This window comes from Pseudorca crassidens, chromosome 10, assembly GCF_039906515.1.
Source record: "Pseudorca crassidens isolate mPseCra1 chromosome 10, mPseCra1.hap1, whole genome shotgun sequence".
NCBI lineage: Eukaryota > Metazoa > Chordata > Mammalia > Artiodactyla > Delphinidae > Pseudorca > Pseudorca crassidens.
In genome coordinates this window covers 96,174,673-96,200,111 of record NC_090305.1, presented here as the reverse complement: position 1 = coordinate 96,200,111, position 25,439 = coordinate 96,174,673, and the positions used below count along the sequence as shown (strand labels likewise).

General features: G+C 49.8%; 1 long non-coding RNA gene across 1 annotated transcript; it reads left to right on the top strand.

The window, feature by feature from the left end:
* The first annotated feature begins 933 nt into the window (after window positions 1-933).
* LOC137232684 (uncharacterized) lies at window positions 934-24,818 on the top strand. The gene is made up of 3 exons (XR_010947140.1): window positions 934-1,256; window positions 1,672-1,737; window positions 24,685-24,818. It is a non-coding gene; the product is annotated as an uncharacterized lncRNA (long non-coding RNA).
* Window positions 24,819-25,439: the final 621 nt, after the last annotated feature.

Here is a 25,439-nt window from a genome sequence, read left to right as displayed (position 1 = left end):
TTTGATCTGAATCCCCCCCCCCGACCAAGGTGGCACAGGTGCAGGGCATCCTCTCTCACTGGGGCCCTGGCCTGACCTCGTCGTCACCCCCTGCTGCCTGCCTGCCCGGGGAGCCCGCCCAGAGGCCTGATGACAGGGACAGGAAGTAAGCACCACGCTAGATCAGCCTTAGGGCTTTGAGATAAGCTCCTTTAATTTGGACGTGTCCCGACTAGAAATCAGGAGGGATTGACATTCAGAGCAGGGAGCTGGGCTTTACCCAGATCCTGGGCAGGGGTGGGAGCCAGGTCCCCGGGGCAGATGCAGAGCTGAGAGCTGGAATGTCACCTTCCTGAGGAAGGACAGGGACTGGGGGTGTGGGGGGACTTGGAAAACAGTGAACCTCTAGCTCCTCAATGAGCATGGCATGTAATGTTCTGGCCTTGGGAACAGGACGTCCACAGAGGTGACAGAGCTGACAAGCGCAGCCGCCATCCCCAGCACTCACACTCCCTCCTGACAGCTCGCTGCGTGTGTGCGACAGCGTGTAAGTCGCCTTGCGCATAGCCACGTGCGCCGCTTGGCGTGAGGGCCTCACAGCCTGCCCAAGGCCCTCCGGCCACTCCCCGCGGCTGCGCCCACCGAGGCGGGCCCTGCAGTTGGGTTCAGGGTCTCCCTCTGGGGGCAGCATCCCGGCAGCCAAAACTGCCTCCTATTTCACCTGGAAGGAAGGCACTCGTGAGTAGAGGGGCGCGGTGGGCAGAGGAAAGGGGGAGGGTGTGGTGAAGCTCAGGCTCCTTAAGTACCAGCCCAGCCCCAGAGGAAGAGCACTAATGAACCCCGTGTTGTAGATGGGGAAACGGGGACTCCCAGAAGGAAGACGCATTGCCTGCTAACTGAGCGGTTTCATTTCCTGGGCATTACCCACCTCCAAGGGGCCTGGCACCTGGGTGCCGTGATTTCCTCGCCCCGGACTTCTCACACTTCAGTGCGCTCACGCGTCACCTGGGGCGGCTCGTTAAGATGCAGATTCAGACCCAGCCTCTGAGATTCTCAGTTCTGACCTGTTCCCAGGTGTTGCTGCTGCTGCTTGTCTAGGGCCACGTGAAGAACGAGGCGCCAGTTGCTAGGCTGTCTTTGTGATGAGCTCGGAGCCCAGTGCATTTCAACAGCGCTCCGGCAGCAGGGGTGGGAGGTCTAGCGCTGGGCTCTCCGGATTGAGCTGTGCTGTGAGTTTAAACTATCCACCAGGTTTTGAAGACTTAGAATAAAATGATGTAAGACATCTCTTTAATACCTTTTTCTATTCCTTACATGTTGAAATGATACTGTTTTAGCTATTCTGGGTAAAATTTTACATTATGCACGTGGACTGTGTTCTGCTTTCAGTGAAGAGCTCTGGTCTAGAGCTCTCCACCAGGCAGGGGCGATGTTGCCCTCCAGGGGATGTTTGCCAATGTCTGGAGACATTTTTAGTTGTCATACCTCAGGGGGAGGGGTTGCCGTTGGTGTCTCTGGCCAGAGGCCAGGGACGCTGCTCCACACCCTGCAGCACATCCCCTTACAACCAAGATTTATGCAGCCCCAAATGTCCATTGTGCCAAGATTGAGAAATTCTGGTCTAGAATCATCCCCACTGTCTCTGAGATTATTTATTTTATGACGTATCCATTGCTTTTGTCCCCCTCCTAGAGTATGAGTGTCATGAGATCAGGGACATCGCCTGCTCGCAGCTCCTGGAACAGCGCCTGGCATGAGGTAGGTATGGCATTCCGTAACATGCGTTCAGCGTCTCTAGCTGCCTGAGCCGAACAAGTGGTTTGAATTCACCCGTGTAAATTCGCACAGGCCCACCGGCCCCGGGCCTCAGAGGCCGTGAGACCACTCTGCCCTGAAATCAAGCTAGGACACGTTCTAAACATCTTGGCGGGTTTGCGGGGCAACCCCGTACGTTCACCAGTCCATTGATGGCGGGTGTAGGAATTGACTCAGCAGGGCGGCCCGGCCCCGCCCTGAAAGGCCTTTCACAGACCAGGCTGCTTTGGTTTCCAGTGACTTTATTTACCACTCGGTGGTGGTGTCAAAGGCCTGACTCAGGCCGTCGGATTGGCTGTCTTGTCTTAGTTGCTGGGCCCACGGAAGCCCAGACCCAGGATTTCTAAGGAAGAGTCATCTCCCAGCCATCTCCCTTCGCACGAGGCCTGTGGGTGGGGGGCGGGGCGAGGCCGGAGGAGAAGCTCAGGTCCACCCCGGGCATGCGAGGTAACAGGACTGGGACAGATTACTTTCTCTTGTTCAGATATCTCTTTAATCTTCGGGGTAAAGTCTTGATAGCCACTTCTGGCCCTTCTCCCTTTCCCATTCATCACTCCCTGGGGTGGGCTCTGTCCTGGTGGAAGTCGGGAGTCTGGGCTTGGCCTCAGGGCTGGGCTGTGTGACCTTGGGGAAGTGAGGGAAGTGCTCTGGGCCTCAGTTGTGCCGTCTCTAAAACGGGGGGAGGGGAAAGAGGAGTAGGAGTTGTGTTGGTCTCCAGATCGTTCAGTGTCTCCCTCTAGTCTGCAAGAAAAAGCCCAAACTCCTTAGCCCAGCCCGGCTTTACTTCTGTCACCTTCCTGCCTCCAAGCTTCAGCCTTGGTGACCTGCCTTCAGTTTTGTTAGTGTGCCTTGGTCTCTCTCTTGCGTTCCGGTCTTGTGACCCGCTGTTCTGCCCTTCCGCGGAGTGTTCTAGAGTCGGGCTTAAAAGCATGACCGGTGGATCCCACGGCACAGGCTGGCTGTGTGCCCTTGGACAAGTTGCTTACCCTCTCTGTGCCTCCGTCGCCTCTTCTGGCCAATGAGCATAACAGTGGTACCTGATTTACGGTCACTGTGCCCATTGAATGAGCTGGTGCTTGTTGAGTTGTTAACAACGGTGCCCCAAACCTAGAAAGCCACGAGGAAAAAGGTCCCTGCCGTTGTTTTTATCATGTCTGGAACGTGTTCTCACTCGTGTCTCTGGAATCAGCTGAGCTGTCACCCTCTTCAGGGAGCCTTCCCTGATTTCCCACCTGCCAGCTGAGGTAGCTGCCCCTCTTCGGGCTTCTGAGTCACCCGACTCACCTCTGTCACCACCCTGTCGCCTGTGTGGTAACTCCTGTTTACTTGGCCTGCTCCCCTCAATAGAATGGCATTTCCTCTAGTCGAAAGGTTGGAAACGGATCACCTGCTGGCCCAAAACACAGGTGTGCCTTAGCTGGACTAGAGGGGAGTTTGGAAACATTTTCATAGGATGCTGAACTTTGGAAATAGGATGATTCTCTAAAAAATTAAGCCTATGAAAAAAGCCCCTTTAAAAAATACGATGATTTCACATAAAAACCGGGATTGCCATTGGACAATCAGAAACTCTGCTAACACGGCCACGGGCATCGTCTGCACCTGCAGGAGTGTCGCCTTCAGGCAGGCACCTGCTTGGAGTGTCCTGCAGGCTCGAGCCACCCACCTCGATCCACTCTCAGCCTCTGCTCCGGAAATAAGGAGGTGATACAAGCCTATGACCTAAATCAGGAAACCCTGGGGAGTGAAGGAGGGGTGTTGTTTATAACCACAGATGAGCCAGACAGCCCAGGGGAAACGAGCCGTGCACTCCCCCTAACTCTAGGGCACGGATCCTGGGCACCTTTGCGTTTCACAGCACACATTTCCTGCCAAATGAACGCTCAGTGAGTGCCAAGAACAACAACTAGCATATCTGGAGCCGTTGTTTAACACGTTCACTCATCCAGTCCTCCCGAGAGCCCTATGAGGTGGGGACACTGAGGCAGGATATGTTAGTAACCTGTCTCAACCGTACAGGTGGGAAGGGGGAACCCAGGCGGTCTGAGTCTAGAAGCCTATGTGTTGGCTAAATCAGTGGACATGCCTGCAAAAGAGAAGCTGCTCTGGGCTCAGCCTTCCTTTACAGAAGATGGACAGTACGTAGGGTTAATGGTGCGTCTTTGCATTTGGCAAGAGGAGGCTAACTAGGGCACATCTGTCACTCGGGTGTCTGATGAGACATGACTTATAACTGAAGTCTCGCCCACACTCCCTGCAAACACAGGGCTTCTCCCTTGTATGTGTCCTCGGGTGCTTGATGAGACCTGACCTATCCTTGGAGCCTTGCCCACGGCCTCTGTACTTGACTTTTATAATTCTTGATACTCCTTTCCCCATGAGTATACGATTCCTCCAGTATATATGATCACAGCACACGAAACGAATGTTTTTTTGAAGGGAGAGATAGTCTGGGAATATCCTTTTGAAGTCCAGGAAAAAGGCAACTGTTTCTTAAAAAAAAGAGGAGAAAAGTAAGAGGGTGGGAGAAAGGGATTCTGCTCCCCAGCAAAGTGAGTGAAGAATTACAGGGCAGGCACAGCAGAGGGGGAGAGACAGGAGAAGGGAAACGGAACAGGGGCCCCCAGAGGCCCGAGGAGGAGCTGCTGAGGGAGAGACCAAGAAGGCAAGAGGTGGCAGATTTTTAAAAATTCACGGCGAGACCTCAGCAGCTTCAGGCTGAGGCAGCCACCTGGTTAGCTGTGCTCAAAAGAACGTGCCCTCATTGGGGAAGGGAGAAGGAGAGGAGACCCTGAGAAAGAGAGACCACAGAGATGCAGATGCCAGGCTCAAATCCCAGCCTGGGCCCCCCCTACTTTTCACCTTGGTTTCCAAGTGGGTGTTCCAGCCACAGGAGGGGAAGTGTTCAGACAGAGCTCGTCTGGTGGCGGTGAGTCAGGGGCCCAGCCAGGCCCTTGCCAGCCCCGGGGCGGGGGGGAGCCTCTTGCCCACACGCCTGGCAGCAGCTGCTGGGTGTTATCAGGAGCCACAAGGCCGCAGGGGCCTGGCAGGCCATGCAGATTCCCTCCAGATGACCCACGGCCACGGGGTCCAGCTCCAGAGCCCTGTGGCTCTGCTGCTTCCATTCGATCTGGCCATCTTCTGAGTGTTTGCGATTTCAAGGTCAGCAGTGCAAGGGAGACAGGCTTGCAGGGCACGATCAGCCTAGCTGTAAAGGACTGTCACCAAACAGTTTATAACTCACCTCCCTTCGGTCGTAAGCCCTGAGAGGGCAGGAGTCCTGTTGTGGACCCCACTGCGTACCCAGCGCTTGACATGAAGGTTGGTATACAGGAGGTGCTCAACAACTGAATGACTTAGCATGCATTGAAACCTTCCTGCTGCCCCTGACTAGCCGTGGGACTCTGCCCAAGTCCCTTAGCCTCCCTGAGGTGCCACTTCCATCATCAGTATAATGGGATACAGCCAATAAAAGTACAGACTAGGGGCATCGTCCCCCTCCTGCTGTGAAATAAGATAGCGGCACGGGAGTGGGGTGCTGGGGGCATCCACTCTGTAGGTGTCTCTCAGATATGGGGGGAGGTGCGATGGACGAGACGCTTTCATGTTCGGAAAGTCTGCAGCTTCTGTGGTGGTAGTTCCAGGTGCGTTGTACAGATGCTACTTTTTAGGAAGGCGGTGTGGTGATGTGGTTGAGGCCTCATGTTCTGGAGGCCCAATACCTGGGTTCAAATCCTGCTTCCACCCCTCGCTTCCTGTGTGATCCCGGGCAAGTCACTTGGTCTCTCTGAGCTTGTTTTCCTGTGTGTAAAATTGCGTCGTCGTGAGATTTCAAGGAGATCCATCCCAGACTGACCCTGGCACAGAGTAGATGTTCCAACATGTGTAAACCATGATCACTAGTTTCCACCCCCCAACCCCGTGAAGCAGACACGACTCCCCCCAGGGTGCAAAAGAGGAAACCAGAGCCGGCCAGGTGGGGAGGCGGGCCTGACGGTGGAACCCTAAGTAGACGCCCCTGTCCCCGAGGCCCACCACAGCTGCCAGAAATAAGGTGACGTATGGCCAGCTCTGCCTCCACCCGCTGTCCCCGGGGAGAAGTGAAACACGAACCCACCAGGGTAAGAAAGAGGAGAAGGAAGCAGCTGAGGTGAGGAGAGGCAAGTGGCCCCGAATCCTGTCAGAAGGACCGTCTAGGGCAAGGTCAAGTCCAGGTCGGTGAGAGGGTGGAGGTGGTGGGAGGATAGTGTGACAAGAACAGAGAGGGAAGTTGTTCGCATCTGGCTAGATACCTCAGCTGTGACCTCCTGTCTCTAAGGAGACGGGTCCCTGCAAGATTTGCTTTCAAAACTCTCCTGGGAGAAAACTCATGGCCCCGATTCTTAGAAACTGCCCTCATCCCAAGACAATAAACAACTCAGCAGCTTTTTGACTTTCCAACCAGCACCCAGGGGTTGGCCTTCTGCCCGGGGTACCTTCAGCCTCTGATGAGAGCTGTCATTCTCTACACGTTCAGCCTCCCCATTTTACAGATGAGAAAACTGAGGTTCAAACGAGGCCTCGGGCCCTAGCTCTGCCATTACTAGCTCTTGGGTCCTAGTGGTTCACCAGCCAGGCCTGTTTTCCCATTCCTAAAGCAGAGGTGTTCAGGCCCCGTCTTCCCTTCCATCCTTCCTCTTCCCTTCCCTCCAGAGCAAAGGGTGTGGAATTCTAAGGTGAAGGTCACCTGATCAAGTGGTGTGGATTAGCCAACAACCCAGCCCTGAGGTCAGCCTCTGGAAGCAATTTAAGATGGCCCAGGGATCTGAGATTCCACACTCCCACAGGCAAGCAGAAGTGTTCCCTCCCACATAGGGCAGCCTCCCTTCCTGAGCAATTCTGCTCTGATTCTGTGGGTGAAGCAGCTGTGCCTTCTGCAGAGCTCCAATGCCAGGCTCATCGCAGGTCTTGGACCAGGCAGGATCCTCCAGCAGGGATTACTGTCCCAGCTTGGAACGAGCACCTTCCATGGGCCAGGCACCGGCCAACAGTAACCACGTCTCTCCCTATGCAGCAACCCTCAGTGAGGCAAACCCACACTTACCATACCCATTTTGCACCCACGGAAGCTGAGGCTCAGAGAGGCACCTTGCCCAGGGTCACGCAAAAGCAGAGATTCAGACCCAGCCTGGGTGACTCCTTCAGACAGAGCCGTTCCATTTACATCAACACCAAGTGACTGGATTATGCGTCATTTTCTTTCTTTTTTATTAAAAACATTTTCCCCCTCTAGTGACTTGCGTTAACCAAGGGAGCAAGGCGGTAACCAATGGAAGCATTTACAGATAACAGGCTGTGTCATCTGGAATTTGATTTAAACGAATCCAGTTTGGGGAGGGATATAAATCAAGCAAAACTGTCCATGAACTGATCGTTCTTGAAGCTGGGGTATTGGGTTGAGATTCTCTAGACTGTTCTCTCCCACTGTGAAGAGGTTTGAAAATGTCCATGATCATGTAAAAATGTCGTTTAAATTTAACATGTGTAAAGTAGTGAATTGGGGATACATTCACTACTGGGACAAGCTGTGTGCCATGGGGGCGGGGGGAGAGGGGGGCGTGTCGCCCGCCCCACAGCTGAAAGCATTTTAAGGTTGCCTTGAGAAGGCATTCATTGCGGCCTCCTGGGTCTGCTCTCCCCGGACCACGAGGGCCCTCTTTGCCTCCGAGAGAACAGTCTGCCCCCAGATTGGCAGCCACGTGAAGACAGCATGTCAGGGTTCCTGCAACCACACTGCGGTTTTATGATGGAATTTGGAACCATAAGTGGTTCATGTTCAGCCAGTCAGGAGATCTGAGGAATCTCTTATAAATGTTACCAGCAAAGGCACAGTGGCTGCCTGTGCTCTGTGACACCCGGAAAATTGGAAAAGATGGGACCTCTGATGTCTGTGTGTTGGTCACGGGTCCAGAAGTGACCCCTCTCTGCAGGCTGCCGGGGGCCCCGTGCTCAGTCCTCGTGCCTTTTCCCACTGTGCCCTGGGAGCTCCACTTGTCCTTCCAGGCCCCCTAGAAACAAGGAGACCCCCCTATCGACAGCCTTTCCTGTCTGCACCTGCTCCTTCCTCAGACAAGTGGAATCAGCTCTCCACTGGCCTTCATTATATTGAACAACATTCATTTATTCAATAATTATTTATTAAACACCAACCATATGTACTGGGGTTACAGCATAGAGTCAGTAGATAGATAGCATGTACAGCAATAAGAAACATGGTCCCCACGCTCCAGGAGCTTCTAATTTCATAGGGGAGAAAGGCAATCATCCACTATGAATACTACTAATTATTTAATTACAATTCTGACAAGTGTTTTGGAGAAGCCTAGGAGCTGTGAGGGCATATAAAGGAGAACCTGGTCTGTTAGGGTGTGGGCTTTTTTGAGAGAATAATGTCTAAACTGAGATCTGGAGAGTGGAGGTATTCGATGTCCAAACAGGGAAAAGGGGCTGTTCCAGACAGAGGGAACAAAGGGCAGGGAGGCACGGCTTGTTGAAGGAAGTGGAGGAACGGTGTGTGGTCTGTGTAGTGTGGAGTACAAGGGGGAAGGAGGTGGTGGCAGATTAGGAAGGAACTTGAAGGCCAAGTTAAGGATGATGGAGTACTCATGAGAGTGTGTGTTTGGGCGGGGGAGGTGATGTTATCCTTTTGAACCTAAGATGATCACTTTGGTTACTGTGGGGCTGAGTGGATCAGAGCAGGACACATTTGTGAGAATTAGGAGAAAGCACTCCACCCCCAAGGAAGACATAGTTCTGTAGACCCATGCTTACAGAATGGAGCCTGGCCTGCTTTTCAGTGCCTACTAACTCTGAGCCAGTACCCTTGTGCAGTGAACAACCTGTACAACTGTACATAACAGCCATGGATATTGGGGAACAGAGAAATCAGAAGACTGTAGAACATTTGTTGACAAGTCTGCCTAGTCCACTGTAAACACCTTGACTTCTGAGTTCTTGAGCTCCACATTCATGTTTGCAGCTCCAGTGCAGGTAGGAGATGCTCCAAATGTTTGCTAAGTAGATTTTTCTTTGGCCATTTTTTTTTCTTCCTTTGACTTTCTGTCGTGTTATTCTCTTCTTCTAAAGTCGTAGTGGCTTCCTGTTCACACACACCTGTTAGGTGTTAGGAGGCACTGTGTCAGGCACTTTGCCTCTTTAGTCCTCCAAATATCTTCTCCTCTGTCCATTCGACAGAGACTAGGCCAGGGTCACACAACTAGGAAGGTGGACAGGGACCTTTCTAAATCCTTAACAGGCAGGTCATGCTGTGTGTGACTCTGTCAAGTTCTTGGGGCAGGGTGAAGGTGGGGAGCAAGGCGGCGGCATACCTTCTGGTAAGGATCCTTGAGGTTGAGTCTCTAAACCTTGAATCTTAGAATGTCAGTGTTGAAAGGGATCATCTGGGGCCTCATTTTACAGACGGGCCACCAAGGCTCAGAGAAGGGCTGGAAATGGTTCAATGTCACTGAGTTAAGTTAGAGCCAGAGCAGGACCAGGAACCAGGTCCCTTGACAGGTTGGGAAGAAAAAGATAGATATCAGGAGTAGAGATTAGAAGAGAAAGACCAAGGGAGGGATCGCCCTCTAGGGATGGTATCTAACCGTGATGGGTATCAGTGAGGTGGCCCGGGGTTAGCTCAGGACAACAGAGTCCTGGGTGACGGTGTGAAGGGGAAGAGCAGGCAGAGACAAGAGAACTTCCTCAAGGTCTGAGCAGGTCTCTAAACTGGAATCCATTTGGGTCCAGCCTGGCTTTAGACTCTATTTTAAAATTTTTCATTTTTAAATTTTTTTTTTTTTTTGGAGTATAGCTGCTTTCCAGTGTTGTGTTAGTTTCTGCTGTCCACAAAGTGGATCGGTTATGGGGGTGGGTGGGATGATTGGGAGATTGGGATGGACGTATATACACTATTATATGTGAAATAGATAACTCACGAGAACCTACCGGCCATAGGCTTTTCAGACAAAAAGTTGATTTCTTGTTCTGGGCCAATGGCCAGGAAAGACTTTGCTGTCAGCAGGCTGCAGACGGCTGCTCTTAAGGCGCTGGGCAAGGTCAGAGAGAAGGCCTGGTTCCTCTTCCCAGCGCCTCCAGCCCAGGTGCCCTCTGAGGGCCCCATTCCAGTTCCCAGCCGCTGCCCGCTCGGGGTTTTCCTGCTTCTGGGTCTGCATCACAGCCCCTCTTATGTCACATTGCTTCAGATCCCACTAAGCATTTGTCTGAGCTGGAAAATCCCTCAGAGCCCGCCCAGGCAGCCCGTGACCGTGACCGTAGCGGCAGGAAACTGTGACAGTGAGGCTCGCGGGGTATGAGGTTTATTCTTGGTGTGTGGTTGGGAAGGGCGGGGCTGCATGGGGGTGGAGTGGCATGGGATGGTCAGGAGAGAACAGCGAAATCCCAAAACGAGGAACCCCTCAGAGAATTTCCGGCCAGTTTTCCTTCCCCAAGTGGCCTCTGCTTCCAGCCCCCAGGACTGTCTCCCTGCGTTGGATCTTCATGGAGCCTCTTGGGGAACATCTCAAGCCCCAGGGTCCAGCCCCTCTATTTTAAATAGAGCAGTGTACATGTCAGTCCCACACTCCCAATCTATCCCTCCCCACCAATGGCAACTTTATTTTAATCCACACATCCTCCTTGAGGAGCAGGTATTAATCCCGTTTTACAGATGGGGAAACTGAGCACAGTGTTGTACACCTACTCATTCATCCACTGACTCATCAGTTACTTACTGAGTCCCCACCATATTGTGCCCACTGTCCTGGGTGAGGCAGAGGGAGCCCAGAGTACAGTCCCTGCCTCAAGTGTACGCGTATATATTCTAATGGAGGATTCCAGCCATGAGCAAATAAGCCCGTCAACAAGGAATGTACCTGCAGATTGGTATCAGGAGCACGCAGCGCGAGGAGGTGGACCGTCAGTGGGGGTATAGTCGTGGGTTTTTTTGTTTTGTTTTCTGTTTTGCGGTACGCGGGCCTCTCACTGCTGTGGCCTCTCCCGTTGCGGAGCACAGGCTCCGGACGCGCAGGCTCAGCGGCCACGGCTCACGGGCCCAGCCGCTCTGCGGCATGTGGGATCTTCCCGGACCGGGGCACGAACCCGTGTCCCCTGCGTCGGCAGGCGGACTCCCAACCACTGCGCCACCAGGGAAGCCCCTACTTGTGCTTTTTTGTTGTTGATTTTGGCCGCGCTGCACGGCTCGCTGGATCTTAGTTCTGCAACCAGGGATCGAACTTGGGTTCCCACAGTGAAAGTGCCGAGTTCTAACCACTGGACTGATGGGAAATTCCCTATAGTGGTGTTTTAGAAAGGATGCTGGGGGAAGGTTTTCTTCACAGGTGACATTTGAGCTAGCTTTGGATGGGTGAGAAAGAGCCCAGGGAAGGTTGATCTCAGCAGGACCAACAGTGAGAGCAAAGGCCCTGGGGTGGGAAAGGCCTGGTGGGTTAACGGGAGCTCCGGGGAGGGACTCATGTGAACAGGGGGGAACGTGGGAGGAGGGGAGGTGGGAAAGCAGGTGGGCCTGGGTCATGGCGCCCTTCCAGACCCCAGGGAAGGGATGGAGGCATCGGGGGCTGTCAGGGGCAGAGGATGGATTTTAACCCATAAATCCAAGCCTCCGTGGCCAGCCTGGGCTCTGCCCCATTAGCCCAGGCCTCAGCCTTGACTCTGAGCTAGGCTTGGAGGAGGGGGAGAGGGGAGGCTGCCTGGGACCCCACCTCTGCTCATGGTGTGTCATAGGACAGGCAGAGCCACTCCCCGTTTCCCAGCTTTGGAGCCTGTCGGGGCTGTGGGTTCCCCATTGAACAACAGGAACAAATCTGGGGGGCATCGGACAATCAGCCCTAAGGAAGGAGCCGCTGTTCCAACCCAGGACCCTGCCTTGCCGGCTGCCCCCAGACCGCTGGGCCTTCTGCCTTCCTGCACTTGCTGTTCCCTCACCATCGAGTTGGCATCGGCCCCACCTGGGTTCAAATCCTACCATCAGAGCCAGTGGGACAGTGAAGGAGTCATTTCGTTGCCCCCCTGAGCCTCACTTCCCTCACCTGTGAAATGGGCTCACACCTGCCTGCTCTCTAGGGCTGTGGGAGGACATTAAATCTGATGAGAGTGCTATTAGCAAACACGGAGAGCCTGCTCTGGGCCAAGCTTGTGCTCATTGCTCTGCGTGCGGTGTTTACCTTATTGTCATGTGCACGACATGGGGTAGGGATTGTTATGGGAGCCGGCTCTGTGGGCACACGGCCCGTGCGGTCATGCAGGGCCACGATACGCTTCCAAGGGCCCTACAGTGGGTTTTAAACTCAGCCATTGCTGTCTTGAAATTTTTAACAATTTTTTGACAAGGAACCCTGCATTTTCATTTTGCACTGGGCCCTGCAAATTATGTAGCTAGTTCTGACTGTTATGTATTCATTTATACATTCAAGAGATATTTATGGAGCCAGGCATGGCTTAAAGGCCCTGGAGAGAGAGGAGTGAACAAAACAGAATTCCCCACCTCCATGGAGTTTACTTTGCATTACTTGGATCAGAGAGGGTAAGTTATTTGCCCAAGGTCACCCAGTGAAAAGGGGGTGCCCAAGTTACAACTCAGAGCTCTTAACCACAGTACCATTTCCCCTCCAGCCTAAGGCTGGAAAGTGTTTAACAGCACATCAGGCAAGGAAATAGCCACAGAGTTCTAAGCGCTTTAGATGTGTTAACTCATTGCAACGGCCTATTTTAGAGACAAGGAAATGGAGGTCAGAGAGGATGGGTAACTGGTCCAGCGTCACACTGCTGGTAAGGAGTAGAGCTGAGAAGGGGAGCTCAAGCAGACTGTCTCAGGGCCACGCTCCTAGCCCCTCCAGCACACTGCCTTTCGAAGTCATCACTCAGGAAATGGTGGCTTTTTGTAACTCTTTTAGTCACCACCATTTTTGTTTTTGTTTCCGGAGACTCCACGCAGCCACGAGGAGTGATCCCACCCAAAGTGACCCATATTGAGGGGATTAACAAATGGATGAGCAGATCCCTTCCAACGATGGGGGTAACGTCGACAGCTGCCCGCCTCCCCCTGACCCCAACTCTGACATGATTTATCACCGGGTCCTTGACATCCAACCTTCATTGCCTTGCCTTCAGCCAGTGATGAAACCTCTCCATGTTCAGGATGTAGAAAACAGGGTCTCACCTTCCAGGAAACAGGCCGGGCTGAAGGGAGGGGGCGCTGCGGGGAGCAGTGGTTCACAGCGATGGTTATCGCTCAGTACAAGCTTTCCTTTTCCTCCCTCCGTGATGACAGGGTTTGTCCTAGGGGTGCCCTCCCCTCGAGGCTGTCACTGTTTGGAGGGTCTTGTCTCCCACGCTTAGGCTGATTTGAGGACCTGATCAGTCTGGCAGACCTGAAGCCCTGGGTGATTTCTGGGGCTCTGCCCAGACTCCCCACTCTCCTCACTGGTGTGTGACATGCTCTGTCATTCATTCATTCCTCAGCAAGTAGTTACTGAGTACCTGCTATGCGTCGGGTACTCTTCTAGGAACTGGGGGTACAGCAGAGAATAAAGCAGACAGAAATGCCTGCCCTCAGGGAGCTTATATTCTAGTCCAGGATATTGCCAACGGGGCCTTCTTTGGATTGGATGGCAGACTTGGGGAATTTTCCCTTCTTGGGCACTGGGTATTTTTTCACGCTTACAAATATTATCAAGTTTTGTCTAGGACACAGTTAGGGTACTTTTTGTTTCAGGTAGGAGAGTCAATCCGGCTCCTGTTACTCCATTTTTGCCAGAATCAGAAGTCTTTCCTTATGAGAAAGCCTCTAGGCCTGGGAGGGGCAGGACTTAAAAGCTCATCTGTTATTTACACCTTCACGTGAATGAGTTTCTGAGCTCCTTTCTGAAGCATTGTGGTTATAGGAAGTGAAGAACCGAAAGACGTTAAATTAGAATATAGGACTTAGGAGATAAATCCAGCAAGTTCTCATACAGCCATAATTTCATTTGAATTCATCATCATCTTGCAAATCTGCCAACAAGTCAGGTGCTTCTATGTTCATTTTGCGATGAGGAAGGTGAAGCTGGGAGAGCTTAAATGACTAGCTCAGTCACACAGCTAGTTAAGACTCACAGCTACTAACTTCTGTCCTCGAGCTCCTTCTAACACACTGTGGGTCAGGGGTCACCATGGGGAGGGGAGAGGGCAAAGGGCATCTGTGATCCCCAACACTTGTGCTGATTTGGTTATTTCCCATAACTTCTGCCTCAGCTTCCTAGGGGCGTAAGTCAGCACAGCTCGTGTTCCCTGAGCAGCAGCTACAGCTTAGAAAGACAGAAAGAGAAATCAGACCAGAATGTCACTTCCACGAGGGCAGGGGCCACATCCGTTTGGTTTACCCCGAGGGCCCCCATGCCTAGAACAGCACCTGACCCCTAGTAAGTTTTCAAGGACTATTTGTCAAACAACAGAACACGGACAGAATGGATTTGGGGAATAAACAGACCATGAGGAACACCTGACTCTGTTGCCTTATCAGTAAAATGGAGACAAGTCTCTGCCTTTTAATGCTGTTTTGATTTTGTTGATGTATTGTATGCTAATGAGGGCAGGGGATTTTGTCTGTTTCACTTCCACACTGCTGTGTCCGCAGCATCTAAAACAGTGCCTGTCGCGTAGTAGGTGCTTAAGAAATATTTGCTGGGTGAACAGGTGAGAGTGAAATATCCAGGTTTCGGTGAATGTGTGGCACCGGGGTTAAGAGCAAGGAATTTGAAGTCAGAGCTGAGTTTGACTCCTGGCTCTGCCACTCACTAGCTATATGACCTGGAAGATGCCTGTGAACCTCAGTTTCCCCATTGCTTACACTAAGGAGTGTCATCGTCTCTACATCCAGGTGTCCTGAGGATTAAGTGAGGTTGTGCCAATAAAGTTCTGAGCATAGCTTAAGGAGCAAAGAAAATGCTGCAAAGTTATAAAGTTCTCGCGTGTCTAAGAGTGAGGGTGCATTTTTAAAAAATATTTAAAACAGTTTTTAAAAATTGAAATGTAGTTGACGTACAATAGCTTGTTAGTTCCAGGTATTTTACATAATGATTTGATATTTGCATACTTCATGAAATGATCACCACGAGGGGTCTAGTAACCATCTGTCCTCATACAAAGTTATTACAATATGATTGACCATATTTCTTATGCTGTATATTATATCCCCATGACTTATTCATTATATAACTGGAGGTTTTTATCATTGAATCCCCTTCACCTATTTCCCCCACCCCTGAACCCCTCCCTTCTGGCAACCACCTGTTTGTTCTCTGCATCTATGGGCCTGGTTTTTTTTTAACTTTTTATTTTATATTGGAGTATAGCCAATTAACAATGTTGTGATAGTTTCAGGTGCACAGCTAAGCGCATGAGTCTGTTTTGAGGGTGCACTTTTTAAGGGTTGTTTTTCTCCAAAAGGACTTTTAACCCTTGGACTCCTCCCACAGACCCCAGAGGTTGTTCTCCTGAAAGATGAGGCTGCATGGAAAATAAATTCCTATCAATCTCCATTGACATTTTAGGTGCTCCTCAAGCCCGCGGGGCAGGGCCCCATCCTGCCTTACGCTGGCTTGATCCTGACGCAGCCAGATTCACCGTGGGGTCACCAGGCTCTGCTCGACTGCCCTGGTCTTCTGCAGCCCTTTGAAGTTGGGCTGTGTCTTTTCTTGTCTCGTGGTTGGCTGGGCCTCAAAGCTCACAAGCAGGCCGTTCCGCACCAGGGTGCAATGGGTGCTCGAGAGATCTCCAGCAGAGATAGGGAGTGAAATCTAGTCCTCCAGCAAAGACAGCTGCAGATAAAGTGACCACCCCGGGCTCTGCCATCCCCACGGAAGCCCTTCAACCCTCATCGACGGATCCAGTCCAAGTCTGGGTCTTGGCCCACTCACAGGCCAGAGTTCTCGGTCTTTCTGGTCTTAATTCTTTGGGCCTGTAGACGCCATAAGTGTAGGTCAATTTTTGGTTTAGCAACTTCAGTCATGATCAAGGGAAGATTCTGTGGCTTCGAAAAGAATGACCAATGAGGCTGACCTTCCTCTGGACGGCAAGGGTGAGGGAGTAGTTCAGAAGAGTGAATAGGGAGGCCTCTGGCACCAAGGGGGTGGGAAGATGCAGAAGATGAAGTAGGTAGGGTGCTGGGCACAGAGAAAGCTCTCAAGTCCTGAAAACAATTATTACGCGAGTTTGAGAAGAAGGAGGTTCCAGGCCGAAGTGTCCATATCTTTCTTTTGACGTTCAAAATTCCTACCCATCTTTAAGGCTCATTCACAACCCACTTATTTGGAGAATTTTGTGGAGCTTAAATTTCTCCCAGCCTCACTACTACATGGCTCTCGTCCCCTTCTGCTCTGCTCCACTGCAAGCTCTCCTTAAACACATGTATATGTGTGTGTCTGTAACTAGCTTGTGTGCTTTTGTTCATTCATTCAGAAACAGGCAGTATAGTCCAATGGTTAAGAGTGCACGTGGGAACCGGGTAGCTGGAGGTCGCTCTGACAGTTACTACCTGTGTGAGTTCAGCAAGTTACCCACTTTTTCTCTCTGCCTCAGTCTTCTCATCTCTAAAGTGGGCATAATAGTACCGACCTCATCAGGCTGGGTGATGGTTAGCTAAATGACTACCTACAAAGCATTCAGAACAGTGTCTGGCACATAGTAAGTACTCAATAAATAAGATATCGTTCTTATCCTTTTTCAGCAAACATTTATTAAGCATCTCGCAATGCTGTGTGTATAACTATTACTGGGCTCGTGGAGATAAAAGATAATGCCTGCCTTCCTGAACTCTCACTTTAGACTCCACACCAACCTTTGGTAATTTCTCTTCTTTATCGGCAGGAAAATGTTTACCGATAAATTCATGAAAGAAGGACAATTATTCCTTCTCTGATCAGAGCTGGAACTGCCCAGGGTTACTTTTGACTTGTGTGCACTGTCTTAAGGACCAGAGGGTTTACAAAGAGCTCTACCACTCACATACAAAGTTATTTCTCCTCCCCTGAGGCTCAGTTTCCTCAACAGTAAGATGGGAAGTGGGTGGTAACTTCTGCCTTTTAGGGTTTGCAGAGCAAAAACAAATGAGGCAAAGCTCATGGAGGCATCCCGGAGCCCCAGATGCCTTGCATAGGATAACAGTGAGGGCAGCCTCTCACAGCCCCAGTGAGAGTTTCCTAGGAGGGCAGGGCCAGCTTCTTGGTCCCTGACAGGATAACACACACTAGGGCCAAGTGCAGGGTCTCTGTCACTTCATTAACAAACAGTTCACACAGCAGACCCAGTGAGAGTCAGAACTATCATGATTGTAAGCCGCAGAAGCTCCTCTCCAACAGCTTAGGCAAAAATAGAAACGTGGGGTGATGACTCTGGGGGTAACTGGTGTGTGCACAGGAAAAGCAGAAGTGCAGGCAAGGCCTCAGGACAGCTAAGGGGTTCACTCATGTGTTCTCTTGCTGGCTGTCTCTACCATCTTATCTCTTCTCTCTCTCTGCCTGTCAGCTCTGTTCCCTCAAACCACCTCCCTCTATGTGGCAGGAAACATGGCCATCAAGAACATCCTGTTTCCTTAGAGAGAAACTGAATTTTCTTCCCTAGATCCAAACCAAAAATGAAAAAAAAAAAAAAATCTCATGGAAAGATTCTGATTGGCTCACCTCGGGTCATGTGTTTCTTCCCGGGATCAATCAGCTATAGGGGGTGGAGGGCAGCAAGGGGAGACGGAGTTGCACAGCACAGACACAGACACTAGGGGCCTCCCCAGCTATCAGGACCCCAGTCGGGGAGCCTCCACTTCAGCCCCTGAGAATGTCTGAGGCTGTCCTCTTACCACACTTAGCACTTTGACTGTGCCCTGACCTGAATGCATGTCATTTCCCCCAGTAGATTATAAGCTCCACAAGAACAAAAATGATATTGGATACTCCTTTTTCTCTCTTCCCTCTCACACATAGGATGGCAACCTTAAGCACACTGCTAATCACATGGTCATGGAATGTCCCAGATAAGAGATCACAGAACTAAGGCACAGAGACAGAAAGCAATTTGCCCAAGGTAACACAGCTCAAAGTAGATGCCAGGTCACCTGCCCTGCGATTTCTGATAGCTTTCTCTCTCTCTCAGGGTTAAAGGCTCCAATCCTCATTCTTACAAGCTCAGTCACTTCCTCCCTCTCCAGGCTTATCTCATACACTCGATAGATCTTCAAGGTGGTTATTATTTTTATTGCTATCCCTATCGTCGCCAGAGGCACCCACACTGATCCACTTCCCTCTCATTAGAGATAAAGGAATTTCTGACTCTGCATTCCAGCCAGGGGTAACTTCTTTCTCAAATCTGCCTCACCACCCCCTACCTTCAGAGCTTTTGCACTTGGAATTTCCTCTGCCTGGAACACACCTTGCTAGGGCTGCTGTAACAAAGGACCACAAACTGGGTGACTTAGACAACAGAAATGTATGGTCTCTAGTTCTGGATGCTGGAAGTCTGAGATCAAGGTGTCAGCAGGGTTGGTCCCTTCTGTTCCAGTCCTCTCCCCCAGCTTCGGGTGACTTGCTGGCCATCTTTTATTCCTTGGCCTGTAGATTCCTCCCTCTGATCTCTGCCGTTATCTTCACATGGCATCCTCCCTGTGTCATATCTGTCTCCATGTCCAAATGTCCCCTTTTGATAAGGACATCAGTCACATCGGATGAGGGCCCACCCTCATGACCTCATGTTAACTTGATTACTTCTGTGAAGACCCCTGTTTCCAAATTAGGTCACATTCTGAGGTGTTGGGATGTTAGAACCCGAACCTCTCTTTGGGGGGGACACAGTATAACCCATAACAAACACCATTTTTCACCCCCTTCCCACACAACAAGACATCCTCCTTATCCGTCCCATCTCAGGCGAGCCTTCTCTGAACACCGCAGACCTCACCCGGCCCTGCTGTCTGCCCTCGTGTATTCTTCCTTCCTATTTGTTGTGGATGGCTGGTATCTGCTTGTGTTGTGATCTGGTCAGTACTTGTGTCTCCCTCAGATGCTCCTCTTCGTGGGGGCAGGAGCATGACTGTGCTGTGCACCACTGCAGCCCCAAAGCCCAGAACCTGACTGTCAGTAAAGGGTATCAGTAAACGCCCATGGCCTGAATGAATGAACGATAGGTTAAGCTTCACTAATCACAAAGGCAAAGAAAAGTTTCTAAGCAAGGCCCTCAGAGTCAGAGAGATTAGTATTTCCTCTGGAGAGAAAGAATTTGCTCCAGAATCCACCAAGGGCCAAAACCCTGCCCTCACCTCTTGACTAATGGTCATGGCCTCTCCCTCCTACCCCACCATCCTGGGAGAATCCACTCAGCATAGCTTTGCAGGGAAGGCCTCAGGAACCTCGGGGAAGCTGGAGGTGAGTCAGAAAGGCTGGTTAAGTGAACAGCTCTGAAACCTGACCCTTGGCAGGGAGCTTGGGGGAGGCGGGTTCGCAGAAGGTAACAGCGCTTGCTTTAAAATTCAAGGGGCCCGAGGGAGCATCATCTTGCAGAAAAGCACTCTAGTTGGTAAGGGGCCAAGTGTGGCCCAAGCTCCAGGTACCCGGGGTTGCTCTCCCACCACTGCCTGACAGCGTGGATGTTGTTGGGTCCAGCCCTGCCCGTGGGGCTCTCCTGCACTCACCTGTGTAGGAGATGCAGCTTTAACCTTTGTGGCCTCTACTCTCCCTTGTGTGGGTGGAGAGACCAGGTGGATACGTCGAGAGACCTTCATCTGGCTCAATTGAAGCAACTCGAACTACTGACCCATAAAGGAATTAGCCCCCGGGCTTCCCAGGACCCCTGGGGAACACCTCGTAGGCAGTAGAATCCCAAAGGGAAAAAGGAAGGCCTCCCTAAACCTAGCTCAGGACGAGGGCCAAGCTGGAAAAAGTGACTTGCAGGCCAGTCACCACGTTTTTCCCCAGTGAAAGGCTGACTCATTGCAACAGGCCTGGACTGGCTGGGACTCGAGCCGGTGGCTTGGAACATGCCTGGGCAGTGAACGCCTTGTCTAAAGGCTGGGTGGTGAGAAGCTGCGGGTCAGGGGAGCTGAGGCCGCGGCCCTGGGGAGCACCCGCACGCAGCCTGGGAGCCCGAGGGAAGCAGGGGGTGGGGGGTCCCTATTTTCCCTCCCCCTCAGACTCTTGGGGGCCTGGCATAGCACAGCAGGAGCTGGGTAAGGTCTGGAGGGGCCCTAAGACCCCAGGGGAATTAAGTCCTAATGTCCTAAGACATACGTGTTATGGTGTTTCCTGCCCATAGGACATGCAAACAGAAAACAACACTAAACTTAAATGTAGAGAAAACGAATAAGGTCTTGGTTTGCTTCATGAGCATTCATCCCCAGGCTTTCCTTTGAAATATCAAAGTAGAATTATTTTCCAGCAAGGGGGAAGATGGAAGGGAACTGGGCTGCTTTCCTAGTGCCCTGAGCACACGCTCAGTCTGCCCTTGGGGTGGTTTGGCGTGATGCAGAGTGCGGAGTTTGCCTCCGATGGGCCCCCCAGACCCTCTTCCCTCCTCATGCCACTGTCCATGTTGATATCCAGGGCTTTTCGGCAAGGACTTTTGAGCCATGCGTTGGTTTAAATCCTGGCTGTGCCGTCTGCTTGCTGTGTGACCGTGGGTAAGTCACTTGATCTCAAGGGACTAAATTTCTGTACGTGTCAAATGGAAAGTACACAGGATAAATGCATGCATAGTGCCTAGCATGGCACATAGCATGGAGTCTGGCTTATATACAAGATCTCTTCCAGCTTCTCCGTTTATGCCCTACCAAGCTGCTTTTTAGGAAAAAATGGTGTCAGTCATTCACACTTTAGTGTGAATAAGCTCCTGTCAGTGTCATTCCTTCTTTTCATTTATTTACTCAACAAATGCCAGGTACCTGCCTGGTACCTCATTTGAGCGAGGGGCTACTACTCTATGTACAGATTTTTCTTTTTATCCTCACAACAGTCTCTGCAAGATCACTAATATCCCCATTTGGTGGTGGAGGAAACTGAGACTCAGGGAGGTGAAAGAACGTTCCCAAGCTCAGACAGCAGAGCCTTGTTCATTCAGGAAACATTGACTGAATTTCTGCCCTGTCTCAGAATGGGGACTAGGGGCACAGCAGGCAGTGAGTCACGCCCCCATCTTAAGACCCTCATGGGCTACTGGCTGTATTTGCACATTTCTGTCATCACTCTAATTGTTAAAGTCCCTAAAAACCTTGTGCATGTGGTCAGGGAGCGCCTTCCCCTTCCCTCCAATTGCCTGTCACAGGGAGTTGCCTTCTTCCTACTGTGTAGGACTGGCCCTGCCCAAGGCTGAGTTGCCAGATCAAGAAAGCCTCCTGCCTTTTCTTTCCACATCATTTTCTGGGGCTCCATTGAGTAGATTTCCAAGACTACCTCAGAATTCCGTTCTTCTCCCTTCTTTTGCACTTCACGAAATAATATATATTACAGAAATAACACATGTTCATTGTAAAAGAGAGAGAGAGACAGAAGAAAATAAAATAAAGCAAAAATTTTCAAAGTAACAGTAACTCCAAGTCTTGCTGAGACGGTTAAAATTTTGTTGTATTGTCTGCCAGACCTTTCTCTTATGCAATTAGAATATAATTAATAGTGATAATGATAATAATGATAACACTAATTTTAACTAACCCTGACTTGAAGCTTCCTCTGTACCAGATACCGTTCTAAGCACCTTAAAAATTTTAACTCATTTATTCCTCACAATAGCTCAGTGAGCTGATTATTACTGCCCTCATTTTACAGGTGTGGAAATTGAGGCAGAGAGAGAGAACATTTAAAAGTGTACATGTTACTCTCTTGTTTTAAAATGGGAGCATTCTGAAAGCACTGTTTTGTGACCTACTTTTCTCCCCTTAACAATTAGAAATTTACCTTCTCAATTGTACTTTTTCATGACTCTTTAGCATTCCAACCTTCATGCACACCATGAATTATTCAACCAGTGTCCTGTAGGCCACTTTTCTGATTTTCAAGGTTTTTTTAAAACTATGAATGACACAGAGATGTCCATCTTTGTAGCTTAATCTTTTTTTTTTTTTGCGGTACATGGGCCTCTCACTGTTGCGGCCTCTCCTGTTGCGGAGAACAGGCTCTGGACATGCAGGCCCAGAGGCCATGGATCACGGGCCCAGCCGCTCCGCGGCATGTGGGATCCTCCCGGACCGGGGCACGAACCCGCGTCCCCTGCCTTGGCAGGCGGACTCTCAACCACTGTGCCACCAGGGAAGCCATGTAGCTTAATCTTTGAAAACTTGATGAATCCCTCCCTGTGATAACTCCTGGAAGTGGAATCACCTCGTCTCGAGACATACCTGTTCCAAGGCTTCTGGCGCCCCTTGCAAGTTTTCTCCCAGAGCAGTAAGACTCCTGGGAGGCTAAAGGGATGTGAACCGTCACAGCCCCATGGAGGACAGCTTTGGTGATACCCATCAGAATGACAGATGCTCATGCTATGACCCAGCAGTCCCACTTCTGGGAGTTTATCCCATAAATATCATTATACACATACAAAGTGACATCCATATGTTACAATTAGTCATTGCAGCCCTGTTGGTAATAGTGAAGGGTCAGAAGTAACCCAAATGTCCGTAATAAGGAACTGATCAAGTAAATGACAGTATATCTATACAGTGAAATCATATGCAGTTGTAAAAAGAATTCCAAGCCCTTCTATGTATTCATGGGAATAGCTCCCCAAGATATCATAGGTTAAAAATAAGTGCAGGCTACTTACAATAGCCAGGACATGGAAGCAACCTAAGTGTCCGTGGACAGATGAATGGATAAAGAAGATGGGGCACATATATACAATGGAATATTACTCAGCCATAAAAAGAAACGAAATTGAGTTATTTGTAGTGAGGTGGATGGACCTAGAGTCTGTCATACAGAATGAAGTAGGTCAGAAAGAGAAAAACAAATACCATATGCTAACACATATATATGGAATCTTTAAAAAAAAAAATGTTCTGAAGAACCTAGGGGCAGGACAGGAATAAAGACACAGACGTAGAGAATGGACGTGAGGACATGGGGAGGGGGAAGGGTAAGCTGGGACGAAGTGAGAGAGTGGCATTGACATACATACACTACCAAATGTAAAATAGCTAGTGGGAAGCAGCCGCATAGCACAGGGAGATCAGCTCAGTGCTTTGTGATCACCTAGAGGGGTGGGATAGGGAGGGTGGGAGGGAGACACAAGAGGGAGGAGATATGGGGATATATGTATACGTATAGCTGATTCACTTTCTTATACAGCAGCAACTAACAAAACAATGTAAAGCAATTATACTCCAGTAAAGATGTTAGAAAAAAAAGTGCAGGGAGAGACAAATTAAAGGTATGGGTCTATCAGATACAAACTACTATGTATAAAATAGATAAGCAACAAGGATATTTTGTATAGCACAGGGAATTATAGCTATTATCCTATAATAACTTATAATGGAGTATAATCTGCAAAAATGCTGAATCACTATGCTGTACACCTGAAAATAATATAATATTATAAATCAACTATGCTTCAATTTAAAAAATGTGTGCAGAATGATGTAAATAGCATGCTATTTTTGTATGAAAAAAGGAGGCAAGTGATAGCCCTCATTTGTAGTTGCATGTATAAACACTGATAAGCTCTAACATAAGTTAAAACAGTACCTACCTGCCTATTTACGGTGATTTTGGCTGGGCCAGAGAGATCAAGATTAAAGAGAACGAAACAAGACAGGAGAACAGTTTTTTTCACTGATCACTTTTTGTGCTTTCAGATTCTGAAACTATGCTGTACGTCTATTCAGAAAATTCTAGCTCTTAAAATTTCCCTTCCGGTATTGTTAAATTTTTTTTAGGTATGATAACGCTATTGTAGTAATTTTTTAATGGCATACTTGCTTTTGAGAGATAGTGAAATATTTACAAATGAAATTATATAATGTCCCGATTTCCTTCAAAATAATATTTGAATGGAGGAAGCAGGATAGTATATATATTACAGATGAAAGTGATTGGACATGAATTGATGACTGTTCAAGCTGAAAAGCTGATACCTAGAGGATTCATTATGCTCTTCTGTTTACTTAAAGAAAGAATTTATTGAGGTGAAATTCACATAAAATCAAGCACCTTAAAGTGAACAGTTCAGCGGCATTTACTACATTCACAGCATTGTGCAACCACCACCTCTGTCTAGTTCCAAAACATTTCCATCGCTTCAAATTAAAACCCTGTACCATTAAGCAGTTTCCCCCCCATTTCTCCGTCCTTCCAGCTCCTGGCAGCCATCTGTCTGTGTCCTGTCACTTATCTATTGTGGACTTATCTATTCTTGATATCTCCTATAAATGGACTCATAGTATTTGTGACTTTTTTGTCTGGCTTCTTTTACTGAGCATCATGTTTTTGAGGTTCGTCCATGTCGTAGTTTGTGTCATGCTACGTATACACACTGTAGTGTAGAGCGTGTAGTACTGCATTTCTTTTTAGTCCTTTGCGTGTATATACCGCATCATGTTTATTTGTTCATCCGTTGACGAACGTTTGGGCTGTTTCCACTTTTGGGCTGTTGTGAATAGTGCTGTGAGGAGCGTGCTTGTGCGTGTCCTTGTCAGAGTACCTGTTTTCAGTTTTCTGGAGCGTATACCTAGGAGCACAGCTGCAGTTATATGGTCATTCTATGTTTAACTCTTTGACGCGTCACTCAGCTGTCCTCCCCAGCAGCCGAACCATCTTACGTTCCCACCAGCAATGTAGGAAGGCTCCAATTTCTCCACATCCTCGTTAACATGTTTTTTCTTTATTGTAGCCATCGTGGTGGGTGTGAAGTGGCATCTCATTGTGGTTGTGATTTGCATTTCCCTGATGACTAATGATGTTGAGCATCTTCTCATGTGCTTCTTGGCCGTTTGTACATCTTCTTTGGAGAAATGTCTGTTCAAGTCCTCTGCCCATTTTAAAATTTGGTCATTTGTCTTTCTGTTGTTTCTGTCTACTTTCTTATATGTCTTAAATTCTCCACAGTAAAAAAAACCAAAAGGTACAAAAATATTAGACATTTTATTAAAAACTTTAAGAAACACACATCCCCCCTCGCCCCCGCCCCCCCTCCGGGAAAAGTAGTAGTTTTCCCTCCTTTTTCCCCCAGTTGAATTCCCCAGAGATCCCTACCTCCATATACCATAATGTGGTTTCCAAAAAAACCGTATTTGCTCTTCAAACAAGTAAATAAGCACAGGTGTCTTCCCTTTCACTCTCTTACAGGTAGGTGCAGGGTGGAACAGCAGGGCTCTCAGGAGTAGCCGAGGCTGGCTGTCCCCATCACTTTGGCCACAGCCTGAGGCCAAGCCCCCACCTACCTAGCAGGCTGGTGACTCATTCCCTGAGGGCCCCGTGTAGAGCGGAAGAAACCTCCTGGGCCCCAATCCAGCCACATCACAAGACTGGATGGACCAGCGTGTCGGTGGCTTGCATAGCCAATGGGAGAGGCTTCACCCAGCTCATGTTCTGCTGTGGCAGTCGGGCCAGACAGATGGCTTGGGATAAATGGGGGGGGGGGGTGTT